At 40.9% G+C, this 24,814-nt stretch overlaps 1 protein-coding gene and 1 long non-coding RNA gene across 2 annotated transcripts in view; one reads left to right on the plus strand and one right to left on the minus strand.

The window, feature by feature from the left end:
• zdhhc8b (zinc finger DHHC-type palmitoyltransferase 8b) overlaps positions 1-24,814 on the plus strand; it is a 197,256-nt gene that overhangs the window by 64,183 nt on the left and 108,259 nt on the right. The gene's annotated exons all lie outside the window — the stretch shown is intronic.
• LOC117511126 lies at positions 652-22,952 on the minus strand. Its single transcript, XR_004560890.1, has 4 exons — positions 22,794-22,952; positions 11,869-11,876; positions 6,953-6,955; positions 652-662 (listed from the first exon to the last, which is right to left on the minus strand). It is a non-coding gene; the product is annotated as an uncharacterized LOC117511126 (long non-coding RNA).

Here is a 24,814-nt window from a genome sequence, read left to right on the forward strand (position 1 = left end):
CTCAAATTAAAGAGACAGCTCTCACAGCCTGTGGAGGACCATCAATCCGCACGCCACGGCTGTGAAGAGCGAATTTACACAATTATCAGAGTAGCTCAAATATTGCTGCGTGCAAGACGCCAAATTACTACTGTTAATTACTCAAAGTCATTTAAGCTTTGGTTACCTCTGAGGTGTGCTGATGGAGCGTGTCCCTCACCCTTCTCCTTAACAGGCACGGTGCGTCAAACCTGGAGCAATCCTCGGCGTCACAGTGTTGGACAAACAGTCGTCACACAGAAGTAACAAGGTTGAGTCCCCAGCACCTTACACAGAGCAGTCATGGCTTAAATGTAGTACATTATTAGGATATCTACTTCAGCTGGAAGTCCTTTGGAACTGCACGTGAACTGCTGATCAGGATATCCACTTCAGCTGGTAGTCCTTTAGCTCTGCACGTGAACTGCTCATCAGGTGCATCCTCTTCAGCTGGTAGTCCTCTAGATCTGCACATGAACTGCTCATCAGGTGCATGGGGTTGGCATGATGACAGTGGAGGGTGAGAGATGCTTCATCCATCATCACAGCCTCAGACACGCCCCCCACAAACCACCCGAAGTATACACAAAACACACAAACAATATCTTGGCCAGCCAAACCCCCCCCAACACACAACAGTTTGTCTGAAGATAAAAGATGTCCACGTAATGTTTACTGTATGTTTTCTCCACCAAAGAGGTTGTTTGTTGACAAGATTACAAAATGATTCAAACAAATTCTTATTAAATATGTTGTAAATTGTTTGAAAGATAAGGCATCCTTAAAATGTTTATAATTATTTGGAATCCAGATAATTACCCTATTGTTAGCATCAGGGGAGGTGATGTGGTTAAAGCGTTGGTCTTGAGACCAGAGGATCCTCAGTTCAAATCCCAGCCTGACCGGAAAATCATTAAGGGCCCTTGGGCAAGGTCCTTAATCCCCTAGTTGCTCCCAAAGTGTAGGGAGCGCCTTGTATGGCATCACCCTCACATCGGGGTGAATGTGAGGCATTGTTTGTAAAGCGCTTTGAGCGTCTGATACAGATGGAAAAGCGCTACATAAATGCAGTCCATTTCCCACTGGAAAATTTTTATCATATATACCATATTGTTCTAAATATAATACAGGTGGGGGGTGGGGGTGATCTTGGAAGTGCATCTGAAATAAATAAATAAACATTTACAGTATTTACATTATACGGTGCCACAACAGTCATCAAACAACTCTCAAGCATCCAAGAAATAAATTCATAAAAGTGTAATTTTCAATGACAACCCAAAAAAATGCATACTGTGATCCTAAAAGAAGCAATGTGTCAGCACGTAAATGAAAAATTGAAGCGCGGCTGTGCAAGAAATCTGCTTTTATTTTCCTGTATATATCTTTGATTGTTTTGGAGTTTTTTTTTTGCAATAGTTTGTTCTTCAAAACATCATTTGTCAAAAATATGTCTTGAAAAAGGGCTGGGTATATAATTTATATTAGGCAACTATCACCCCTGTCATAGGTCAGCACTGAGTTTTCACAAGCTGTAGGAGATCAGCATGCTGCTCTGCAGAGATTAGCACATATTGTGAAAGGTCAGTTAAACTCATGCCAGATTACAACATGGAAGAAAAATTCCACTAACTCAGTTGGACTCATAGCCACATCAGCCACCTCATGCTCAACCACCTCAGTGTTGTGAGGAACTCTATGCAACTCAGTGCCTGCTTTTCTTGCTGAACAGGGAAATTGTTAATACACCATTTGGAGTGTCCACCATGTTTGAACAGAGTTACACCAAGTTCCCATGCCTGTCCTGCGTCACCTTCAGATGGATGCAGGTGGGGCAGAGGTAACTGGAAGTCCACCAAGCCCTGGAAACAATGACTTTTCTGCACTTTTTCCAAGTAGTGTACCTGCTCCAGAAGACTCATTGTTAAATGCTGCCTGCCAAGGGCTGCTTGGTGAAATCACCAGAGGAGTGCCAGATTGTAATGGGGCCTGTTATGGTGTGAAATGACGTAAAACTGGACCCGGCTGGACAAATGTTTAACCATAGGAAAAATGCATTGTTGGTCTTGTTACATGTCCCATGTACTGGAGGATACTGCAGATCTGACAAGTACCTTAATGCTCTGAGTGGATCTCCTGCAGCTTCAGTAAGCCCAAGCCATTAGAGGCCGTGTACCTGAGGCCAAATCGCACTAAAGAAGCAGGTTAGTGCTGCTAATAGACACTTCATCATGTCCTGCTCGTCTGGTCCTTAAACCTTAAGTATGCACATTTACAAAGCACACAGCAGCACACCAGGGCCTTTGACGTTTGTGGTGTTTTCTAGTTATACACCGCCCACAATATTTTAAATCATTTGGCAGAACAACCACAATTAGTAAGGACATTAACTGTGACGGGTGGAAGGACGCTTGGCACGTTTCTGTATTATCATTATTATTCCTGCTTTTCCATGTTTCAGGGGCTCAAAGGTGGCTGGAATAGGCTGGAACAATCACCATCCAGACCTTAAGCAGTTTTTTTTTTTTTTTTTTTCCCTGTAATTTGTAGAGTGTTAGCAGGCACGCGGCGCTGTTCTGAGAGCAGCCTCAGTGAGGACAGGAGCTGCCTGTGCTGTCAACATGTTTTTCAAGCCCTGACAAGGTGATGCCTTTTGGTGAGCTTCATGAATCACAGGGATAATGAGTATTGATCTTCCTATTAATAGACTTTACACACGCAGAAGCTAATTATTTTCTTCCACAGTGAACGTAGTGGGTGAACGTAGTGGGTGATGGTCAGGAATGCAATGGCAGGGCTCAGTCATACATGCCAGCAGCGGCAGCATCATTTTAGTTTTTTTTTTTTTTTTTTTTTAATGGTGTACTGTAGGCAATGAGACGGGTGAGCGTGTAAGTACTCTTCTCTGTTTTGTCATGTATTAGATTTGGTTAGATTAGGATAGCTCCCATGAGGATTTCATTACATTAGTAATAAAATGAGCAAGTAGGACACTGGGTGGTAATGCAACAAGTGAATACAAAATATATTGAACATACAGGTCAAAATTGTTAGTGAAACCTGCATTGCTTCTACATTTATATGTAATACGAGGGCTGTCAATAAACTATAGGTCCTTTTTATTTTTTTCAAAAACTATATGGATTTCATTCATATGTTTTTACGTCAGACATGCTTGAACCCTCATGCTCATGCGTGAGTTTTTCCACGCCTGTCGGTGACGTCATTCGCCTGTGAGCACTCCTTGTGGGAGGAGTCGTCCAGCCCCTCGTCGGAATTCCTTTGTCTGAGAAGTTGCTGAGAGACTGGCGCTTTGTTTGATCAAGATTTTTTCTAAACCTGTGAGGCACATCGAAGTGGACACGGTTCGAAAAATTAAGCTGGTTTTCGTGAAAATTTTAATGGCTGATGAGAGATTTTGAGGTGATTCTGTCGCTTTAAGGACTTCCCACGGTGCGGGATGTCACGCAGCACCCTCAGGCGCCGTCGTCAGTCTGTTTCAAGCTGAAAACCTCCACATTTCAGGCTCTATTGATCCAGGACGTCGTGAGAGAACAGAGAAGTTTCAGAAGAAGTCGGTTTCAGCATTTTATCCGGATATTCCACTGTTAAAGGAGATTTTTTTTAATGAAAGACGTGCGGACGGGTCCGTGCATCGGGACGCAGCCGGCAACACCTCCGTGTTGATAACCATTTGTAAAATCCAGGCGGTTTTTGATGGCTTTCAGTGGAGTGAGTATATGAGAAATTGTTTAACAGCTGGACATGTTCCAACTTGTCCTTAAGGCTTCCAACGGAGGTGTTTTTCCTGTGGCGGAGCGTCGCGGCGGCTGCGAGCCGACGCTGCAATCCGCCCGCACGTCTTTCATTAAAAAAATCTCCTTTAACAGTGGAATATCCGGATAAAATGCTGAAACCGACTTCTTCTGTATCACCTCAAAATCTCTCATCAGCCGTTAAAATTTTCACCGAAAACCAGCTTAATTTTTCGAACCGTGTCCACTTCGATGTGCCTCACAGGTTTAGAAAAAATTTTAATCAAACAAAGCGCCAGTCTCTCAGCAACTTCTCAGACAAAGGAATTCCGACGAGGGGCTGGGCGACTCCTCCCACAAGGAGTGCTCACAGGCGAATGACGTCACTGGCAGGCATGGGGGGCGTAGGTTTGCATATGGACCATAGGGACAAGTCACAACCAATATTTTGGGATGGCAAAATAGTCCATACCAATATTTAGCATTTTTGTTTATATAACAAAATCATTCACTATTTTTTTGCAAACTCGATACTATAATTTTAGTCGTCACGTTTTGTGTTTTCGACGTGCCAGAATGACAGGGTTACCCATGTTGCAATTTCATTGGCTCACGTTCTTCTCACATGGACGTAAACAAAGCGCATCTCGTGGCAGGCAGTGCTTAATTTGTAAAGTGGGAGGTCCCGGAGCGCAGAGGATGGGTGGCTCCGGTGCAGTGTTGCCAGATGTACGATAATTATCGTATTTGTACGATAGTTTTGCCATCTGTACGATGTACAATTTATAATGGGAAAAAACCCAATATGTACGATAATTTCAGTTGGTTGCCCAAACACGCATCTCTCTCTGACACCCAAGAATCATTTTGCAGGCGTTGCACTCAGGCGGCATCAAAGACACACCACACACAGGGCTGCTGCTGGCTTTGGGCTGCCGGGACAGTCATTTGAAAGCCCGCCCCCTCTCCATACAAAGTAATGAGTTCCCATCCAATCTCTGCAGGACAGGACAGGAAGATTCCCCAACCAACATGTTTTTTTTTTCGAAACTGTATTTCAACAAATGCAATAACAAACGAACAAAACACAAGAGCAAAGAGATATACAAGAAAAATAAAAAAAAAGTTCAAGTTCCTTATGGAGGTGTCAACATTTTTTCTGTGTTCAACAAAATCTGCACAAGTGGCCATGGCATCGGATGACGACAGCGACCTCGAGGTTGAATTTGACTCTTTCTAGTCTGGAAATTAACACGTTTGTGTTACTTCACAGTCTTGCTTGTGCATTTGCGTTCTTTTTGTGCCATAGTTTCCCCATTACTATAATTACTGTTTAAAAATGTGACATAAAATTCTTTGTAAATTAAAAAAAAAAAACGCTAAAATAGCTACGTTGTATGCGTTTTGTTTGTGTACAATAATTTCTCCCAAAATACGATAATTTTGAGGTTTTGGTACGATAGTTTCATATTTGATATCTGGCAACACTGCTCCGGTGCAGAAAAACAAGAAGGGCGGGGGGGAGGGGTTGCGAACAATGCTGTGCGCCACACTTAAAATAAACTGCACACACCTTCACAAATGACACTAATACCCTGCCTTTTCCTCAAAAAATACTACATTTATGTTTGCTGTCTGTCTATGTACTTTTTTGTCACTTTTGCGCTCTTTTTCATACTTTTCCCTCGTTTCAAAAGTCACCGAACGCACTTTACTGTAATATATGCAACATATAGCACACTGTTGGAAAGCACGGGTTCTTGGCTTGCTGTCAGTGTTGAAATTTTTCAGAGTGAGGGCTTACATGAGAACTTACGGTAATGAGAATCAGCGGCGCACTAGTGTGAAACGTCTGTGTTTTTCCTCTGCGTTATGATATCACAGGCTTACGTTTACCGTAATACACCATATATATCATTGGAAATCCCTTTTTTTTTTTTTTTGGCAAATTAGGTTGCCAGATACCTACAACTGCATTATTGATGAAGATAATAGATTATACATCTTGTTTGCAAAAACTTTTTTTTTTTTTTTGTTAGCTCCACGAGTATTTTTTTTGTTGTTGTCTTGTTCTCTCAGGTGTAGGCCTATAGAATAGATTCGTGATTTTGGGTGCAATTTTGTTATTTAAGCTATTTGTTTGTTTGCCTACACACTTAATATTGTAAATAAAGTGTTAAATTATTCAGCATTATGTCGTCATATGTTATGTATTATGCTGTACTTGTGCGTCTAATGGTATGAGTGGGGTAGGGGGTGATGGTGGTGAGCAGGGGGGCCGGGGGGGGGGCGTGGTATTGTCCCTACCAAAGCTGAGACCAAACCTACGCCCTTGCGCATGCGCACGAGGGTTCAAGCATGTCTGACGTAAAAACATATGAATGAAATCCATATAGTTTTTGAAAAAATAAAAAGGACCTATACTTTATTGACAGACCTCGTATATAATATTTCTATGGATTTTTGTTTGCTTTTTCTAGCACATGGGGAAAAAGTTAAATAATTCTCGTGACTGTACATCATGGGTCATACTTATAAGAAAATGTGCATCATATGAGTATTATTTCAGGAGCATCATAGTGCATATATGGTAAATAAATAAAGCAAATTTTAAAGTACTGGAAAACAGTCCTTTCAGTTCACTGCAAAAACTCGCTCACTCACTCATCTTCAACCGCTTACTCCAGTTAAGGGTCACAGGGGTGCTGGAGCCTATACCAGCAGTCATAGGGTGTGAGGCGGGTACACCCTGGACAGGACGCCAGTCTGTCACAGGGCCACATATAGACACACACATTCACACCTGCACACACACCTACTTTTCCAGTCCACCTAACCTTCATGTCTTTGGATGTGGGAAGAAGCCGGTGTCACCAACCGAACAGTCCCCCCTAAAAATTGGTCCATCCTGCCTTCACTGCGCATGCGTCATCAGCCGTGGCTCACAGATTATCACCTCGTTTCTGCTTCAAACTGCACTCCAGTCATCATCTGTCTCAGCGACAGATATCTGAAGTTTTTGTACAACAATCAGTTCCACATAAATTCAGCATTATTTCATCATCAAAGACAGAGGAAGCAATCAGAGTGCTGCAACTACACAAGCTGCTAGCTGATATGTGACCGTGCGTCGGTCATATTGAAGCGTCACCAAGTTTTGCCTCATTTCTGCATAAAACTGACTTCAGAAGGATTTAAGGGGTTTTACCTTGTCATCTGATGGTTAATAATCCCATCAATCCATTTGATCATTTTGGGTGAAGAGAGTCCGTCTCAGACGAGCTGCTGAGGTCCAAATGACAGTGGAGACAGGACGGACCATTCGGTCTACAACACCGGAGCACCCTGAGGGATCCCAAGCAAACAAGGGGAGAACATGCAAACTCCACACAGAAAGGAGACAGGTGGGAATCGAAACCATGACCTTCTTGCCTTAAGGCAGTAGTGCCACTGTGCTGCCTCACTGCAAAAAACTCTGCTTAAAGTAAAATGAAAAAATATATAATTATAAGTATAAATATAATTTAAGGGATATATCATGTAAAACAGGCAAAATTATCTGCCAACAGAACAAGAAAATATGACTTGTCATGTTTTTAAAAAACAAGTAAATATATGTAGGTTTAAAAAACATGGATATAACGCATGTGTTTTGACTTAAAACAAGGAGAATATCTTGGAATTATTTTCTTAATGTAAGAAAATGTTCTTAAACTCAGTATTACTTATAATTATTATTATGTGCCATCTTTAAATAAGGATATATGGTAGGTAATTTATCACAAATGTAGTACAGCTAGACTTAAAATACAATAGCAAATACGGAATGAAATAAATGCTCAAAACAAGTACTCTGGTACAAAAACTGTCTGGAAAGAATAAAATTCTTAGCAGACTAAAAATGAAAAACATTTTGCCTTGATATGAGCATGTTTATGAAATAGGTAGCTGACATTTGTCAAGGGTGGTAATAAATTGTTTCTGTAATGAGTTGGAATGGTGTGTGTCCAGAATGTTTTAGAACATTAGACCTTAGATCTCAACAGTTTTTAGAACTCAGCCCTTTTATGTTCTGTTAATTACATCATTTTTAATCTTAATTTACTGTCTTAATGTGTTTATAAATTGTTTTGGTTCTTGTTATCCTGTATACACTATTATTATTATTATTTATTGTTGTTGTTATTCAATTTCAATTTATTTGAAAGGGACCATGTGCAATTAAAACATAAATGTTACCATTTGATGCATTGCACCAGAGTTAGCCTTAGGCTAATTTACATCTGCAGTCCCTGATCACAAATAAATATGACACATATAAAATCATCAAACATCATGAATAAATACAGCCAAGATGTTAAACATCACTTAACAGATAAAAACATGTAGCAACACTATGTATTGTAAATAAAATGCCCCTCATAAGCACTCAAACATATACATAATCATAGGGTGTAGTAGCATGCACAGCACACAACACTGCCCGCAGTCACACACACTCCTTATCACAAAAAAATAGCACTAACTTATTAGTGGGTGCATTGTTGTGAACGCTTTAAATATTTTTTGATATTAACTTTAAAATCACCAGGCATTTTGATGTTGTCTGGAATAGCATTCCATTGTGTAACAGCTTTAACAGAAAGGCTGCCTGCCCAAATGCTGAGTAGTGAAGGGGTAAGACACAGTCATGTATGGAAGCTATTCTCGTAGACCTTACAAAGCCACGTTAACAGACAAACTTGCACAAATAGGCGGGATCCAAGCCATTTAAGATTTTGTAAACAGCACATAAATTTAAAAATATCCAAAAATTTTCAGATAGCTAATAGATTGTACTTGTGTAATATACTACAATGGTGATACCTCAGTGGCTTTTTGTCAGACTTTTTCAGGGCCTGTTTGTACAGAGATTCTAAGGGCCTAATTGCTGTCTGGCTAGCCTGATCCCAACAAGTAATACAGTATGAAATATGGGGAAAAATTAAAGCATGCAAAAATATCTTGGCAGCCTCAGTAGATAAAAAGGATCTAATTTGTCTAAATAGGGCCAGCTTATATTTAATAGTTTTTATCTTTTTTTGATATGTTTCTTATAGCTCAAATTCAGATCCAGTAACACACCAAGATATTTGAATTCAGTAACAGTCTCAATTTGTTCACCCCCAATGCAGACTTTTACATCTGAGATGTTCAATTTCATTTTAGAGAAGAACATATCTTTAGTTTTACCTACATTTAAAGTGAGACAGGAGTGGTCTAACCACTCAGCCACTCCAACCAAAGCAGTATTTAATTTTTCAGCTGCTTGTTGAGCTGACTTTGCATGGGTATATAAAACAGTGTCATCAGCGTAGAGTTGCATCTCCAGATCATGACAAAACTGTGGAAAGTCATTAATGTAAAGACTAAAAAGTAGTGGGCCTATACAGATCCTTGTGGCATACCCATTGTGCACTTCAAGTAACTGGAATATACATCTTTAATTTTCACACACTGGCTCCTATTGGATAGGTAAGATGACATCCATGCAAGTGTATTAGCTGATAGATTAAAGCTGGAAAGTTTGGATATCAGAACTGTATGGTTAACTGTGTCGAAGGCCTTACTTAAGTCTAAGAACACAGCTCCAACAACTCACCTTTGTCAAGATGAGATCGAATTTGCTCTGTTAGATGTAAAATGGTCATTTCTGTGGAGTAATGTTTGCTGAATCCAAACTGGGCTGGATTTAGACCAGAATTACAACTGTTAATGTGGTCTGTGAGTTGTTTTATGACCACTTTCTCTGCTATCTTGGAGATTACTGGCAATATGCTTATAGGTCTATAGTTACCAACTATACAATGATCACCAGATTTAAAAACTGGACTCACGATGGCATGCTTCCAATCCACAGGAAAAAAACTATGTGTAATGGAAAGATTTAGTAAATGAGTAATGGGGGAAATTAGAGCAGCTGAGTGTTTTTTAATAAACTCTGTGTCCTGATGGGAAGTATGTTTGCTTTTTGAATTTCTTAAAGAGCAAATCACCTTCTTAACTTCCTCTTCAGTTACTGTAACTAAATCAAGGCCTTGCCCTGCAACAGGCAAATTAATGCCTAGCTCCCTAAACTTAAAATTATCTCCTAGTTCCTGAACAGAATCAATAAAAAAGGAATTAAACGTAGAAGCAGTTTTAACATCATCGTCTGTTGTCTCACCCTGAACTGTGAGCTGAATATCCCCTGTATAACGGTGGTCTTTCCCTGTTAAACTGTTAATATTTTTCCAGATTTCATTGTTGTTGCCCTTAGCATCATTCATGAGTTGAAGGAAAAAGTGTGACTTAACTGTTCTCAATTCATTAATCACTCTATTCCTTAAACCTTTATGAACTAAAATATCCGTATCTCTTCTGGTTTTGATGGCCTTTTTTAGAGCAGTAGCTCTACTTTTCATCAGTTGCCATGAATTTGCGTTGAACCAAGGCAGGCTGATCTTGCTTCTGTTTTTTCAATAAATTTTTACAGTGAATTTATCCCTAACAGCATTGATTTTAGATGTAATAACTGACGGCTACACTCCAGATTTTCTGAGGATAAAATATCTTCCCAATCCAAATTATTTATCTCATTGTCAAATGTATCCCATTTACTTTTAGGTATACAGAACACAGTTGATATAGGACTCTAAAATCTATTTTTAGTTAATTTCCTTCCCACCAGTGTGGTCAGACAGACCAATAATCAAATTGTAGCTTTTTGTTATCCTTTCAGGTTTATTGGAGAAGAAAAGATCAAGTTGCGTATTTGAATGCTTTGTGATTCTAGTTGGGCCTTTTATCATTTGCTTGAAATGGTATTTATCTGTAATAGCTTTTAACTTCCTCCTCGTAGATTTGTCCTCCCAGTTCAGATAAAAATCCCCCATTAAAATAATTTCTTTGTTATGGTCACATTCTTCCAAAATTTCAATAAATTCTTCATAAAATGTATCGCTAGCAGCCGGGGGTCTATAAAGGCCTATAATAATAAAAGACATCTGCTGAGACAAAACAACTTTTAGTGCAACATACTCCAAGGAAATTGCCGGCTTCAAGAATATACGTTCGCACTTAATAGAATCTTTCACATACATTAATATCCCGCCCCCTTTTCCCACAGTCCTGTCTCACCTGAAACATTGGAATCCACTCACTGTAAATACATTAATAGGAGTAGATTGTTGTAACCATGTTTCAGATATGCACAAGAAGCCCAAGTTAGAGTTCACTAGTAAATGAGTCAGCTTTTCAGTTTTTGAGACGATACTTCTGATGTTTAAGTGACCACCGAGAAGTCCCCTCGGCTTCCGCTTAGGATCCCAGATGACCTTTGCGTGAGTGACAGTTTGAAATGTCTTAAATGAGAATTGTTTTTTAACAGCGGGATTAATGCACCTGACAGCATTCACAGCAAAGTCTATAGGCTGGAGTTCCCCTGTTAGTGTCGTTATTGTGCTAGCCAGCCCACCAAAGGCACCCACCCCAGCCGGGGGGAGGCCAGGTACAGACAACCGGCAAAAACTCACCTCCCCAGACAGTGTTGCCACTGAAGTCAAGGGGAGTCCAGCACCGATATCCCACGATGCGCTCTGAGTAATTACTTGCCCTGGATTGAGCTGTATGTCCCCAGACAACAGCAGCAAGAGGAACAACAGGCCCACACTGTGGATCTTCTGCGGAGAAGAGGCGAGTCCCCGCTGCCTTTGATGGTTACGTTGGTCAATCGTAGCACAACCATCACGCAGAACAAATGAGTAGATGACATAAAATCCAAGAAGATTATAATGATAGGATAAGGCCCGAGTATTTACGGCCCAGTCCGAGCACAACCTCCAGTGTTCTCTCATCCAGGCCGCCCGCTGCATTCGACAGCCGTCAGAACACAGCTGTTCTGCGTATGGCCTCCCTGACATGCAGACATGAAATGAAGGGCCAACAATAGCAACCAGCAACAGCGTTATAAAAAGCGTGTTGTAAATTTCCTGCCAAATTGTGGTTTTGTGGCATTGATCACAAACAAAACGATTAGAAAAAATAGCTAAAAAGACGTTAACAGCCCCTGCCTCACTGCACCTCCTTGCCATCTTGCCACCATCTCATGTCACCCATACCACTGACATATTATTGTCAGTGGTATGGGCGGTGGTAGTTCTGCACTGGTTCCTTTCAGTGCAGAAGGTTCCCAGTTCAAGCCTTCTGCACTGAAACCAAATGTGTTAACCACTTGGCCACCACCTCTGCACTGTGGAAAATTCAGTAATACCATTAATAATCATGACTTCCTGTTTGACCAAAATAATGACAATGGTGATTTTTGCCCTACCTCACTGTTTCTGCTATGGTCTCATAATTTCTCATTCACGTGCAGATGAATTAATGGTCACATTAGTGTCGGCCTGTACAGGTTATTTAATCTGCAGCAAAAGCCCGTCTTCATGAATGACCTACATAGTAAGAGTCAGAAATGGTCTAAATATGAGATATTTCTTTTCACACACTTGCAGAGCCGGTGTCCTTATCTGCTCTACATGCAGGCCCTTAATGCATGATAAGTGTCTTTACCACTCAGTTGCTTTCAGCGTGTCACCGCTTTAGATTGAACCTCTGTATCAGCAGTAGTCTAGCGAGCAAGTGACAAGGAGTGCCATTCAGGCTCTACTCTGTGCTCATTTACAATCTGCTCTCCACATTGGTAGGCTAAGTGGGGACTGAGTGAGGCCTATTTTTAAATCCCCATGTAACTGTAGAACGGTGCTGGATAACAGGGCTAAAGGCAAGTAGTTGTCAATCACTTTGTATGGACACGTTGTTACCTCTGCCAAAGAGGTGTTGTTTGGTCACACACTTGTGGGTTATTATAGAATTTCTTCATTTGTTTCAGCATAAGGATTTGATTTTTCCGACATACTGAATAAAAAATTAGTTTTCCACTTTTTCAGCATTGTGATATAGGGTGTTGGGGGTCTTGCTAGAGATATATTGTCGAAGAACACTAAAACACCAGGAGTACACCTTTCGCAAGTGATGTAGATACGAGGTCTATTAGAAAAGTATCCGACCTTATTTTTTTTTTTTCAAAAACCATATGAATTTGAATCACGTGTGATTGCGTCAGACAAGCTTGAACCCTCTGCGCATGCATGAGTTTTTCCATGCCTGTCAGTTGCGTCATTCACCTGTGAGCAGGCTTTGAGTGAGGAGTGGTCCAACCCCCTCGTCGGAATTTCATTGTCAGGAAATTGCGGAATGATTTGGGCTTTTTTTTCCATCAGAATTTTTTCAGAAACTGTTAGAGACTGGCAGCTGGAAACCATTAGAAAAATTTATCTGGCTTTCGGTGAAAATGTTACGGGCTTGGTAGAGAATAAGGAGTGTTACTGTCACTTTAAGGACGGCCCCCAGCGGCTGTGGGGCGCGCCGCGCTCCGAAGCCGCCATCGACAGGCTGAACGACCATTTCATTTCTAAACGGATGGCTGTCTGGATCCGTGACCATCGTGTGCCATTTCTCTGGTTATCACAAGAGCTTGACATCAACCATTTTCCGGCAGATTTCACTTTTAACAAGAGATTTTGTCATGGAAAGCCGAGCGGAGGCTTCGCGCGTCACGATGGATTCGCTACTGGAGCGAGACAAAACCACCTCCGTTTTGGTCTCACAGGACGGCTTTGAGATGGCATTCAGACAGCTGTCTGTGGTTTTTCCATCGAGTGATTATCTGAGAAATTGTGATGGGTCTGGACATGCCAGAACATGTCCCGTGAGGCTTCATCACGGCGTTGCTTTGCGCCATGCGGCACCGCCGCGACGCGTGGAATTCCTCCGCACGTCTGTCTCAATGTGCCGAAAAAGTGCTGATGTCCACGTCTTTTCACAATTCCTGTGCTAGTCAGACAACATCCCGGATAAAACACAACGTCCAGTTTGGAAATGAACGGCACATTCCACTGTTACAGGAGTTTTTGTCATGGAAAGAGGAGCGGAGGCTTCACGCATCGCGGCGGTGCCGCATGGCGCACAGCAACGCCGTGATGAAGCCTCATGGGACATGTTCTGGCATGTCCAGGCACATCCACAATTTCTCGGATAATCATTTGATGGAAAAACCACCAACAGCTGTCTGAACGCCATCTCAAAGCCGTCCTGTGAGACCAAAACGGAGATGGTTTTGTCTCGCTCCAGTAGCGAATCCATCGTGACGCGCGAAGCCTCCGCTCGGCTTTCCATGACAAAATCTCTTGTTAAAAGTGAAATCTGCCGGAAAATGGTTGTGTCCAGCTCTTGTGATAACCAGAGAAATGGCACACGATGGTCACGGATCCAGACAGCCATCCGTTTAGAAATGAAATGGTCGTTCAGCCTGTCGATGGCGGCTTCGGAGCGCAGCGCACCCCACAGCCACTGGGGGCCGTCCTTAAAGCGACAGTAACACTCCTTATTCTCTACCAAGCCCGTAACATTTTCACCGAAAGCCAGATAAATTTTTCTAATGGTTTCCAGCTGCCAGTCTCTAACAGTTTCTGAAAAAATTCTGATGGAAAAAAGCCCAAATCATTCCACCATTTCCTGGCAATGAAACGACGACGAGGGGGCTGGACCACTCCTCACTCAAAGCCTGATCACAGGTGAATGACGCAACCGACAGGCGTGGAAAAACTCACGCATGCGCACGAGGGTTCAAGCTTGTCTGACGCAATCACACGTGATTCAAATCCATATGGTTTTTGAAAAAATAATAAGGTCGGATACTTTTCTAATAGACCTCATACATTTAGTGCATAGGTGTCAAATGATTCCAGAAAGGACCAAGAGGATACTGGTTTTCTTTGGAACCACCAACTCCACCAGATGATTTCACTGATTAATATGACTTTGAGCAGATGGGACGAGTTCATCAATGAAATCATCTGGTGGAGTTGGTGGTTACAAAGAAAACCTGCACCTTCTGGGAACTTCACACTAGTCCTAGTATTACGGAGAATATGTTGTTGTTTTTACATTTATAGTAGACTATATGTTGCACTAAAGTAGGTTACATAATGTTACAAAAGTGTGACAATTAAAAAAAACATTTAATTATGGTGAATTACCATTATTTGTTGCTATTCAATTCAACAGATTCATAGACAGCAGTACAATTAAAGGTGATTAATGGTGTATGTCAAGAGAATCACATGTTTTGTTTTTGTAAATTGAACAAAACTGGATCTGGTTTGTTACATTTAATTGTCAATAAAATCAGTTTGGGGTTGTAATATACATCATCAAATAATATAATGATGTTAGGACCAGTGGACCCTCCTCCACCCCCTTGGCCCTTTCTGGAATCAGTTTGATGCTTATGCATTAGTGAGTTTTCTCATCCTGTTTGTACCATTTGGTTTATTTTTAAAGGTAGACTCTATGAAATTGTTTCCTTTTTGGAAAAGTCTCAGCAGTACCTTTTCTCAGAGATTAAGGAAACATGACAAAACTCAGAAGCTTTGTTACATATCGATCTACCAGATTGTTTGAGAAGTGGCATCTTATTTTGGTCTCTTGCACACGGGCACAGAGTGAGCACATGCACGCCGCTGAACCCGTTCATGATTTTGTGACCACAGCAACGCATGATATTTCAAATGCGTCGATAGGGTTCCAACGACAAACACAAACAGACCAATGTTTGTCCTGCATTCTGCACATGGAAGGGTGGCGAGACTGGCATTATTGTGCACAGTGAACTGAGGTAAAGTAGTGCCGATGAAAACAAGCTCGCACAACTGGCACACGGGTGTCAAGAACGCAATTAAAGTGATCGAGAGATGCACAGACTGAGAGGAGCAGACTGATCGATAAATAACTACAATTTACAGAAGGTAGAAAGGAAAAAAACCACCTGTATATTTGGGTAACCGCCACAAAAAAAAAAAAAATTAAAAATCCCCATAAAATGTTGTCAGTCAGTAAACAACTATTTGAAATGTCTTCTACAGACAGACAGATGTGCAAGCTCATTTGCACCCCCCCCCCCCCATAAAAAAAAAAAAAACTGTCCTTGCAATTTACTTTTGTTTTTCAGGAATATGAAAATAATTAATATAAATGAACAACAGAAGTAATAGTTTAATAATAAATATAATACGTACTGCTACATCTCTAAGGCCCTTGGGCTCAAATGTGGCACATGGGCAGACCCAGTGGGGTGAACGATCACCATAGCAACAGTGACCTGATTTGCATATTAATTAGGTCACAGGGTCAGTAGCTGCAAAACCAACCTTTGACTCATAGAGGCTATATTACCTGAGGTAGGCACAAAATTCTGGCTCAGCCTACAGCTGAGGTATCAGATGCCCTTTGTGTTTAGGTTATTAGGCCATCCAGTGCTAAGTTTTACAGAAAGGCTTTTTTTTATGTGGTAAAATTTTATTCAGTTCAAAAAAAATTAAAATAATCAGATCTGGTAGCATGAACTGTATCTATCCACTGTGTCACACACACACACACACACACTATTTTTCCCCCCTGGGGTTTTTCTTTTATGTGTCGTTATGAAGCTGCTCTGGCGGCCATGAGTCTCCGTATGACTGTCTGACTGACCGTCTGCCAGCATCATCTTCAAACGACACCCGCTGGACTTTATCTTAATCATCGCAAACTCAAAAGACCAGCAAGTGTGTTTACCAAACATACGGTCTGAAATTTTAATCCTTCCAATGTTAACTTTTCCATCAATCAATCATCATCCAGTATACAAAAGATGAAATCCTGTATCACCCACTGGTGCAGGTGTTTACCACCAGATTCTGTAGTAGGAATCAGATGAGAGTCTACGACTCCCTTTGGACGGGACGGCAGCTGGACACAGGTTACTTCAGCTGAGTCCAGGACCCATTTTCAGACAGTGAAGATGAAGTATCTTGTTCAGGTAGCGTGACAGGGACTCAAACTTACGTCTAACATATTTGAAGCCCAGTAGGCTTGGTGCAGAAAAGTAAAAAAAAAATGGATTTTGTGAAGTCTCACTGCCTTCGTGAAGATGTTGACTCCTTGGTGACATTATATGCTATTACCCATCTGTCAGTTCTTCTGAGCACCCAGCGGTCATCAGTCTGTCGACTCTCAGCTGTGGCTGCGGCTTGTTTGGAGTGAATTTGAACAGAACAGATTAAGCTGGGCAGACACTGTAGGGTGTAAAAGTTCAGAGCGCACGATTTATGTTCTCACACTGTACGGCCCGATGCTCTGATGCGATCTGACTACTCACATTGTACGTTCAAAAATCACATATCGGACTCGTGTTTCTGGAAGCAAAACGTAAACAGACGCTTTTTTTTTTTTTTTTCAAACTTTATTTACATGTATTATTTTTACAAAAACTCTCAATGGGGGACATCAAAGTTTTAACTCGAAGCACTCAGAGAGCGCAAACCTCCGCCAAGGCCATAAGGTCACTGACGTCACATGGAATACCCTTTGGCAAAGAGACTTATTCCACGTCGTTTCACGCATCTACCGTCATGTTTCAGATTCAGTGGTTAAAGACTTAGATCTTCAGCAAATGTATTTAGAAAGAGAAACTGCATGAACTACACAAGTTTTTTTATTTTCTAATAAGTTTATTCAATGAGGAGAAACAAATGCTAAATTATTGTTGTGTTGTAACTTAATTTTTGTTCAGCCTTTGTGACCCGTCTTCATGAAGTTGGATGCAAAAATGTTGAAATTGGCCCTATCCTGCAATGATAAAGAATCCTTAAAAAAATTCTCTGAAACCAGGTTATGTGTTTGGGATCATTGTCTTGCTAAAATGTCGACTCTCATTTCATATTCATAATCCTGGTATATTTTTATGAAGAATGTCTCAAGACATTTTTCCATTTATCCTTCCTTCAATTATATGAAGTTTGCTGTGTGCTAAAAAACAACCCCATGCCATGATGGTCCCACCTCCAAACCTCTCTGTTGGTATGGTGTTTTGGGGCTGATGTGCAGTGCCGTTTGACCTCCAAACACGGTGTGCATTACGGCATCCAAACAGTTCAGTTTTGGTCTCATCTGACCAGACTATATTCTCACAGTATTTCACGGGCTTGTCTAAATGTTGTGTAGCAAACTTTAAATGACCTTCAACATGCTTTTTCTTCAGCAATGGAGTCTTGTGTGGTGAGCGTGCATACACACCATGGTGGGTGAGTGCATTATTTATTGTTTTCTTTGAAGCAATTGCTCAATTGCTCTCCATGAGGGGTCCTTGGTTCTTGATCAACTCTTCTGATAATTCTCTTCACTCCTCTGTCAGAAGTCTTGGGTCATGGCCAATTTATGGTGAAATTATGTTCTTTCCACTTCCGGATTATGGCCCCACAGTGTTCACAGGATTGTTCAGGAGTTTAGGAATCCTTCTGTGACCAATGTCATCATTATGTTTTGCAACAACAAGGTTGCGAAGATCGTGAGAGAGCTCTTTGCTTTTACGTATCATGAGATGTTTCTTGTGTGAGACCTTGGTAATGAGATGCCATTTTATAGGCCATCATTTGGGACTGAATGAGCTGATATTAATTTGCACTTACAAAGGGCAGGATTGCATTGTAATTACTGATCGATTTCAAGTGGTGTCTTGGCTTTTCATGCCTTTTTGGGCCTCCCTTTCTTCATGTGTTCAATGCTTTTTTTTCCTGTATTGTTTCACATTATTACACATAATCTATTTTCTGTACTTATTTGTTTTGGTTTCTTTATATGTGTGTATTACTTGGGTTGTGACTGACATCTGGTGAAAAATTCATGTCAATAGCACCTTTAGAAATATATTTACTGAGGAAAATGGTGACATGTTAAATACTTATTTTAACCGCTGTGTAATAGACAAACCCTCTGTGAAGTGTTTTGAAGTTCAAAAAGTGCAGCTCTGGGCATCGACATGTTGGCATTGCTTAGTCTGCCTAAGTCACAGCCATAGAGCCTTATGTGAGTACTAGAGTCTGCACTCGCAATGCTGCCTACTTAACACGAATGTTCCTTCATGGAGAGCGATGTGCAATTTTCACACCAGGCAAAATATTGAGCTTGCAAAATATGTGTTAAAATATCGTTCTGACCTAGATATCGAGCCAGTAAAATTAATTTTAAAATTGTTTACAAATTCTGCAGACATAACAAGGCATAATACCGTGATACACACAATCCAGGCTGGGCACACTGGCTGTATTAATTAATTCCACATGGTAAATCCATTTAAATGTCAGTTCTGTTAAAGTTCTGTCAGTTGTTATTAACAAGAATAACCAAAACTACTTACTTAAGATAGGAAATGTTGTCTCGCTTCTTCCTCCGGTTGTGGCATTGCCAACATGCGCAGCTTTTGGGCATTTTCCATCTGTTTCTTGACTAGATCTATGAGCGTCAGTGCGTGCTGGCCACTGAGGTTCCCGGTATTCTACAGATATTTTAATGTTAAGAAGCTGCGTCCATCCTCATTAGCCTCCCTGGACTGGATGGGGACAGTCATCTGTTCTAAATTTCCACCTGCTGTATGTGACAGGAAATTGAGTGTCTTGGTGACGCTGTTGTTGTGGTGCTGCCAGTTACCATCACACTGTTGTCTAAAAAATGATATTGTGATGGCAAATCTGTTGACGGCTTGCTCACAATATCAGACACCATCTGAGGAGATGAGCATCAGAGCAGGTATTTCTGTCATAACTTCCAAGGTGAAATGATTTTTCATTAGAGAGAAAAACAATTCACAACCGCAATGACAACTGAATTATGGTTTGTCATTCTGAAGGAAAATTGCCAAATTTTGAAGTCGTTCCTGCTTCTGAAGTGAAGATTTGTTTGTTTTTGTCATGCCCGGCCTGGGTCTAGGCCTTGACCCTTATTTTCCCTCTCCCTTTGGCTCACCTCCTGCCCCAGCTTTGATGTATTAGTTATTTTTTTTCATCATGTGGTTATTTTCTGTTCTAGTTTTGCTGTGTTACTTTGTTTTGTTACTTTTCATTCTTAAGCCATTATCCAGTTCCGTTCTAGTTTTGTTCTGCCGGTTTGTGTTTGCATTATTGATCATCGTTTATCACTTGTCAGTTTTGCTTTCTGTTTTCATGTAGTTTGTTTTTCTTATAGCTCGTTTACCACCTTGTTGTCCTAGTTTAGTTTTGCTTAAGTATTTATGTTCCATTTTCAGTCTTCATGTTCATACCCTGTTCTAGGTTATGTTATTCTGCCCTCACTTTTTATTTTACTTTTGTCCATAGTTCTCAGTTTCCCTCACGCCCAGTTAATTAGGTTCACTCCACACCCTGCACCTGCCATTATGTTTTTTCCCTCACTTTGATTCAGTCTGTTTTGTTTCCATTCACTCATGCTCTTGCACCAGCTCACGTGTCTTTGTCTATTACACCACATCACTTTGTGCACTCCCTTCGTCACTGTCTTGCCCCGTCCATACTCTTTGTTCACTAGCCATGCCCCCTTTCTAGATCCTTCTCCTGATGTGCACCTTGTTAACACTTGCTTATTTAATCTCCTCCCAGCCATCACACCTTTGCCAGGTTCTCGTTGCTCTTAGCACACATTCCAGCCTTTTGATCACAGTCCTGTTTTGTTTAGCCGTGTACCGTCTTCTGCTTTGTATTTCTCGACCACGTCTTTTGCCTCATCCATGACTACCGTGTTTGCTCGTGCCTCTGACCCCTTCTGAACTATGACTGCATTTTTGCCTGATCCTGTTTGTACCTCCACTCCGCTGCTTGATTGCCTGTGTACTGAACCCAAGAATGGAATAAAGACAATGATTTCTTATACACCAAAGCCTGGTTTGGGAGTCTGCATTGCGGGTCCAGCCATTCCTGGTGCCAGGCTGCCGCCCGGTGTCACAGTTTTATGTTTTGAGCAGCTTTTTTAAAACTGTTTTGCACTAATGACAGACAGATTCAGACTATATTTAAACCACTTCAGATACAGTTTAATCAAAATTACCACATTTTCAAAGTATTCAAAACAGTGATTTCATGTATTTGTTTTTTTAATGCCAACCGATATAGAATGTTGGTGAAAATCTGTCCAGTTTCTTTTCTTTTGTGCTTTTTTGTTGTTGTTGTTAATTTGTTCACACACACACGGCCAATTACGGGGTTTATTGTTATTTATGTTTTTTTTTTCACATATGTCTGCAGTCTAAGTTTATAGCCGTATGTTGTACCGGGGAGGGACAGCTGTTCAATGGGATAACAGTCCTGCACACAGTCGCCTGTGGCCACGTGTGCACGGTTGCACGCAGACACCCAGCAGTGGCTGCTTATCATGTATTAACTCAGTCTGTTGGAAAAACAGTAGCAGCTGGAGAACTGCTTTAAAAAGCAGGTTTTAACATTGAAGTGTGACAGGTTGATGCAACATTTTGTCGCTTCTTTGTTAGATATATTTGAGTGTTTAACTATTGTTTTCTTTATTTGTTTTGGTATTAAAGTAGTTATTTTACTCAGGATTGTATTCTTGGTTTAATATATTCTTAATCTGTTACTTGTTGGAATGTGCATGTCGAACTGGATTTAACCGGTTTTACCACTCAGAACAAAGAGATTCAGGTTACATTATAAATCATAAATGTTCCGTTATCGTGCTGGTCAGCGGCAGGGGGTGGAACCTCCCTCGAATGCCCACGGGGACCAATGAGGGAAGGATTTTACGAAATAAGGTCCGCCTTTGTTACGCCCATGTAGTGTTTTATAAAACTGTTTGTACCCATTGTTCTTGGTTCTGAACGGACGGATCTCATGTGTGAGAGAAGTTCTTCAGAATCCAGGCCTGAATTCCATCGTGACTTTGAATAAATTTAAAAGTGTGGAATAGTTTGAGTTTGTATTTTGTGAGGGGCAGAAATACACAAAGAGCCGGGAGAGTAACATCATAAATGTTGGAGCTGCTAAGAGGAAATGTGTTTTACAGTCTGGGATGAACAAAATACACAGTAATACAAAATATAGAAGGAATGGCTGATAAATTATCAGTGCATTTAGAGTCCCTGTTGTAGCTTGTTGCTGGAATGATATTTGCTGCTGTTAAATAATACATAGATTATTTCCAGTGCTCCACAGGGAGCTAGTATTTTTATTTAAATAGATGCTGGATGTATAAAACTTGTCAGCAGTTTAGGGAAGCTGACTTTATCTGGCAGCAGGCAGAACACTGCCTCTCTGTATTTTCCAGGCTTGAACACCAGCTTAATGGCTTTTCTCCATCCTTTTGTCAAGACAACCTTCTCAGCACAAAATTTTCACCGCCATTATGAGTGTGTCAGCAGGCGAGAAATAGTGACGCATCTCTTGTATGGGGATGTTGGCACGGGGTTATGGGTATTTTATTAATTTGACCCTGCAGGTCAGAGGTGAGCTCTGTGGCAGACAGAGAAACAGAGTCAGCACAGGGAAGACTATCCATTTTCAATATGTTTTTGTGTTGAACTCTAAATATAAGCATTTAAACACAAAGATGCATGCACATTTCTCCCTCTGTGAGACTCAACAGCTTGAACAGACAGAACAAAGGTGTGCAAAAGTGTGCAAAACAGTGCAGGTGTAAACTGAGGGGGAGATGTTTAACTCAGGTGTGTTACAGATTATTTGTGTATAATCATTTCTGTGTGTGTGAGAGAGAACTTTGACCTGTTTCTGCAATTTAAAAAGGTGTGATGTTTGGTAATTGTTGCATGATGGGATATCTGGCTCCAGTTAAACACAGATCAGTGGATATGCTCTTATTACATTTTGTTTAATCAGTACTTTATTGTATTTTTGCAGAAAGTATTCAGAGTGCTTCCCTTTTTCCACATTTTGTCATGTTACAGCCTTTTTCCAAAATGGAGTAAATTCATTTTCACCTCAAAATTCTACTCACAGCACCCCATAATGGCAAAATGAATTTTTTTTTTGAAATTTTTGCAAATTTATTAAAATAAAAAACTAAGAAATCACATGAACATAAGTATTCACACCCTTTCCTCAATACTGGCAGCAATTGTAGCCTCAGGTCTTCCTGAATATGAAGCCACAAGCGTGGTGCACTTATCTTTGGGCAGTTTTGTTCATTCGTCTTTGCAGCACCTCTCAAGCACCATCAGGTTGGATGGGGAGCGTTGGTGCACAGCCATTTTCAGATCTCTCCAGCGATGTTCATTCAGATTCAGGTCTGGTCTCTGGCTGACCCACTCAAGGACATTCACAGAGTTGTCCTGAAGCCACTCCTTTGATATCTTGGCTGTGTGCTTCGGGTCATTGTCCTGCTGAAAGATGAATTGTTGCCCCAGTCTGAGCGCTCTGGAGCAGGTTTTCATCCAGGATGTCTCTGTACATTGCTGCATTCATCTTTCCCTCAATCCTGACTAGTCTTCCAGTTCCTGCCACTGAAAAACATCCCCACAGCATGATGCTGCCACCACCATGTTTCACTGTAGAGATGGTGCCTGGTTTCCTCCTAACATGACACCTGGCATTCACACCAACAAAGAGTTCAATCTTAGTCACGACAGACCACATAATTTTGTTTCTCATGGTCTGATAGTCTCATTTGCGTTTGGCACATTCCAGGTGGGCTGCCATGTGCCGTTTACTAAGGAGTGTCTTCCATCTGGTCACTCTACCATACAGGCCTGATTGGTGGATTGCTGCAGAGATGGTTGTACTGAAAGGTTCTCCTCTCTCCACAGAGGAATGCTGGAGCCCTGACAGAGTGACCATCAGGTTCTTGGTCACCTCCCTGACTAATGCCGTTCTCCCCCAATCGCTCAGTTTAGACGGCCGGCCAGCTCTTTGAAGAGTCCTGGTGGCTCTGAACTTCTTCCATGTACAAATGATGGAAGCCACTGTGCTCATTGGGATCTTCAAAGCAGCAGAAATGTTCTGTACCCTTCCCCAGATTTCTGCCTCAAGACAATCCTGTCTCACACGTCTACAAACAATTCCTTTGACTTCATGCCTGGTTTGTGCTCTGACATGCACTGTCAACTGTGGGACCTTATATGTAGACAGGTGTGTGTCTTTCCAAATCATGTCCAATCAGCTGAGTTTACCCCAGGTGAACTCCTATTAAGCTGTAGAAACACCTCAAGGATGATTAGTGGAAACAGGATCCACCTGACCTCAGTTTTGAGCTTCATGGCAAAGGCTGTGAATGCTTATGTACCTGTGATTTCTTAGTTCCATTCTGAGCATTTTACTACAAAGTTCAAAGATAATATGTTTTGCTGTGTGGTTAATTGGACTAACAGACCAACAAGTCAGCCTTCCAGTATTATTTAATTTGTATATTTGCACCATTAGCAATAACACTGGTCAACACAATTTTTCTTACATGGAGCTTTTCAGCAGATTTTGGGTAATTTGTGAGCGCTGAATCCGAATCTGGTGTTTAGTTTTTGCCAATCACATCACATTTTTGAGATATAAAAACATATTTCCTCTTATCAAGCATTGAAGCAAAAGCTGCAGTCTCACACACCTCTTCAGAACTATACACGATATTACAGCTCTTGTTCACATTTCGCAAACCTGGTTTAAAAACCAATGCTTTTGAAGTTGCTTTTGTGCATGATTAGTGGCATCAAACTTGTGAGTGAATGAGCAACTTTTGTGTAATCCATCAATACGGAACATACAGATGACAAAAAATGTGACGTGACAGAGGAAATATGAGCTCAGATTTGGATTCTGCACCCCCAATTTTTTTTTTTTTTTTTTTTTTTGACCAGTGTAATTAGCAGGTATCAAGAGCTTGGTGATGTGTGCACTTCTGCCTCTATGCCTTTACCAGCCAGAAAAAAATAGTTGTAATTTTGTGATATACCACAGAAAAAAAATGCACTATGTAAGAAGTACATTTTAACACAAAGTAATTTTGTCAATTTTGTTTACACCGTGTAAAATATTGATGTAGTACTGCTGGAATTTACAGTAACACCGACTTGTTGATTTTGTTGAAAACGTGACAAAATTGTTGCCTTACTCCTCCGGTCAAAATGTCATAATTCCTCC

The sequence above is a fragment of the Thalassophryne amazonica genome, chromosome 5 (genome assembly GCF_902500255.1).
Source record: "Thalassophryne amazonica chromosome 5, fThaAma1.1, whole genome shotgun sequence".
NCBI classification, from domain to species: Eukaryota; Metazoa; Chordata; class Actinopteri; order Batrachoidiformes; family Batrachoididae; genus Thalassophryne; species Thalassophryne amazonica.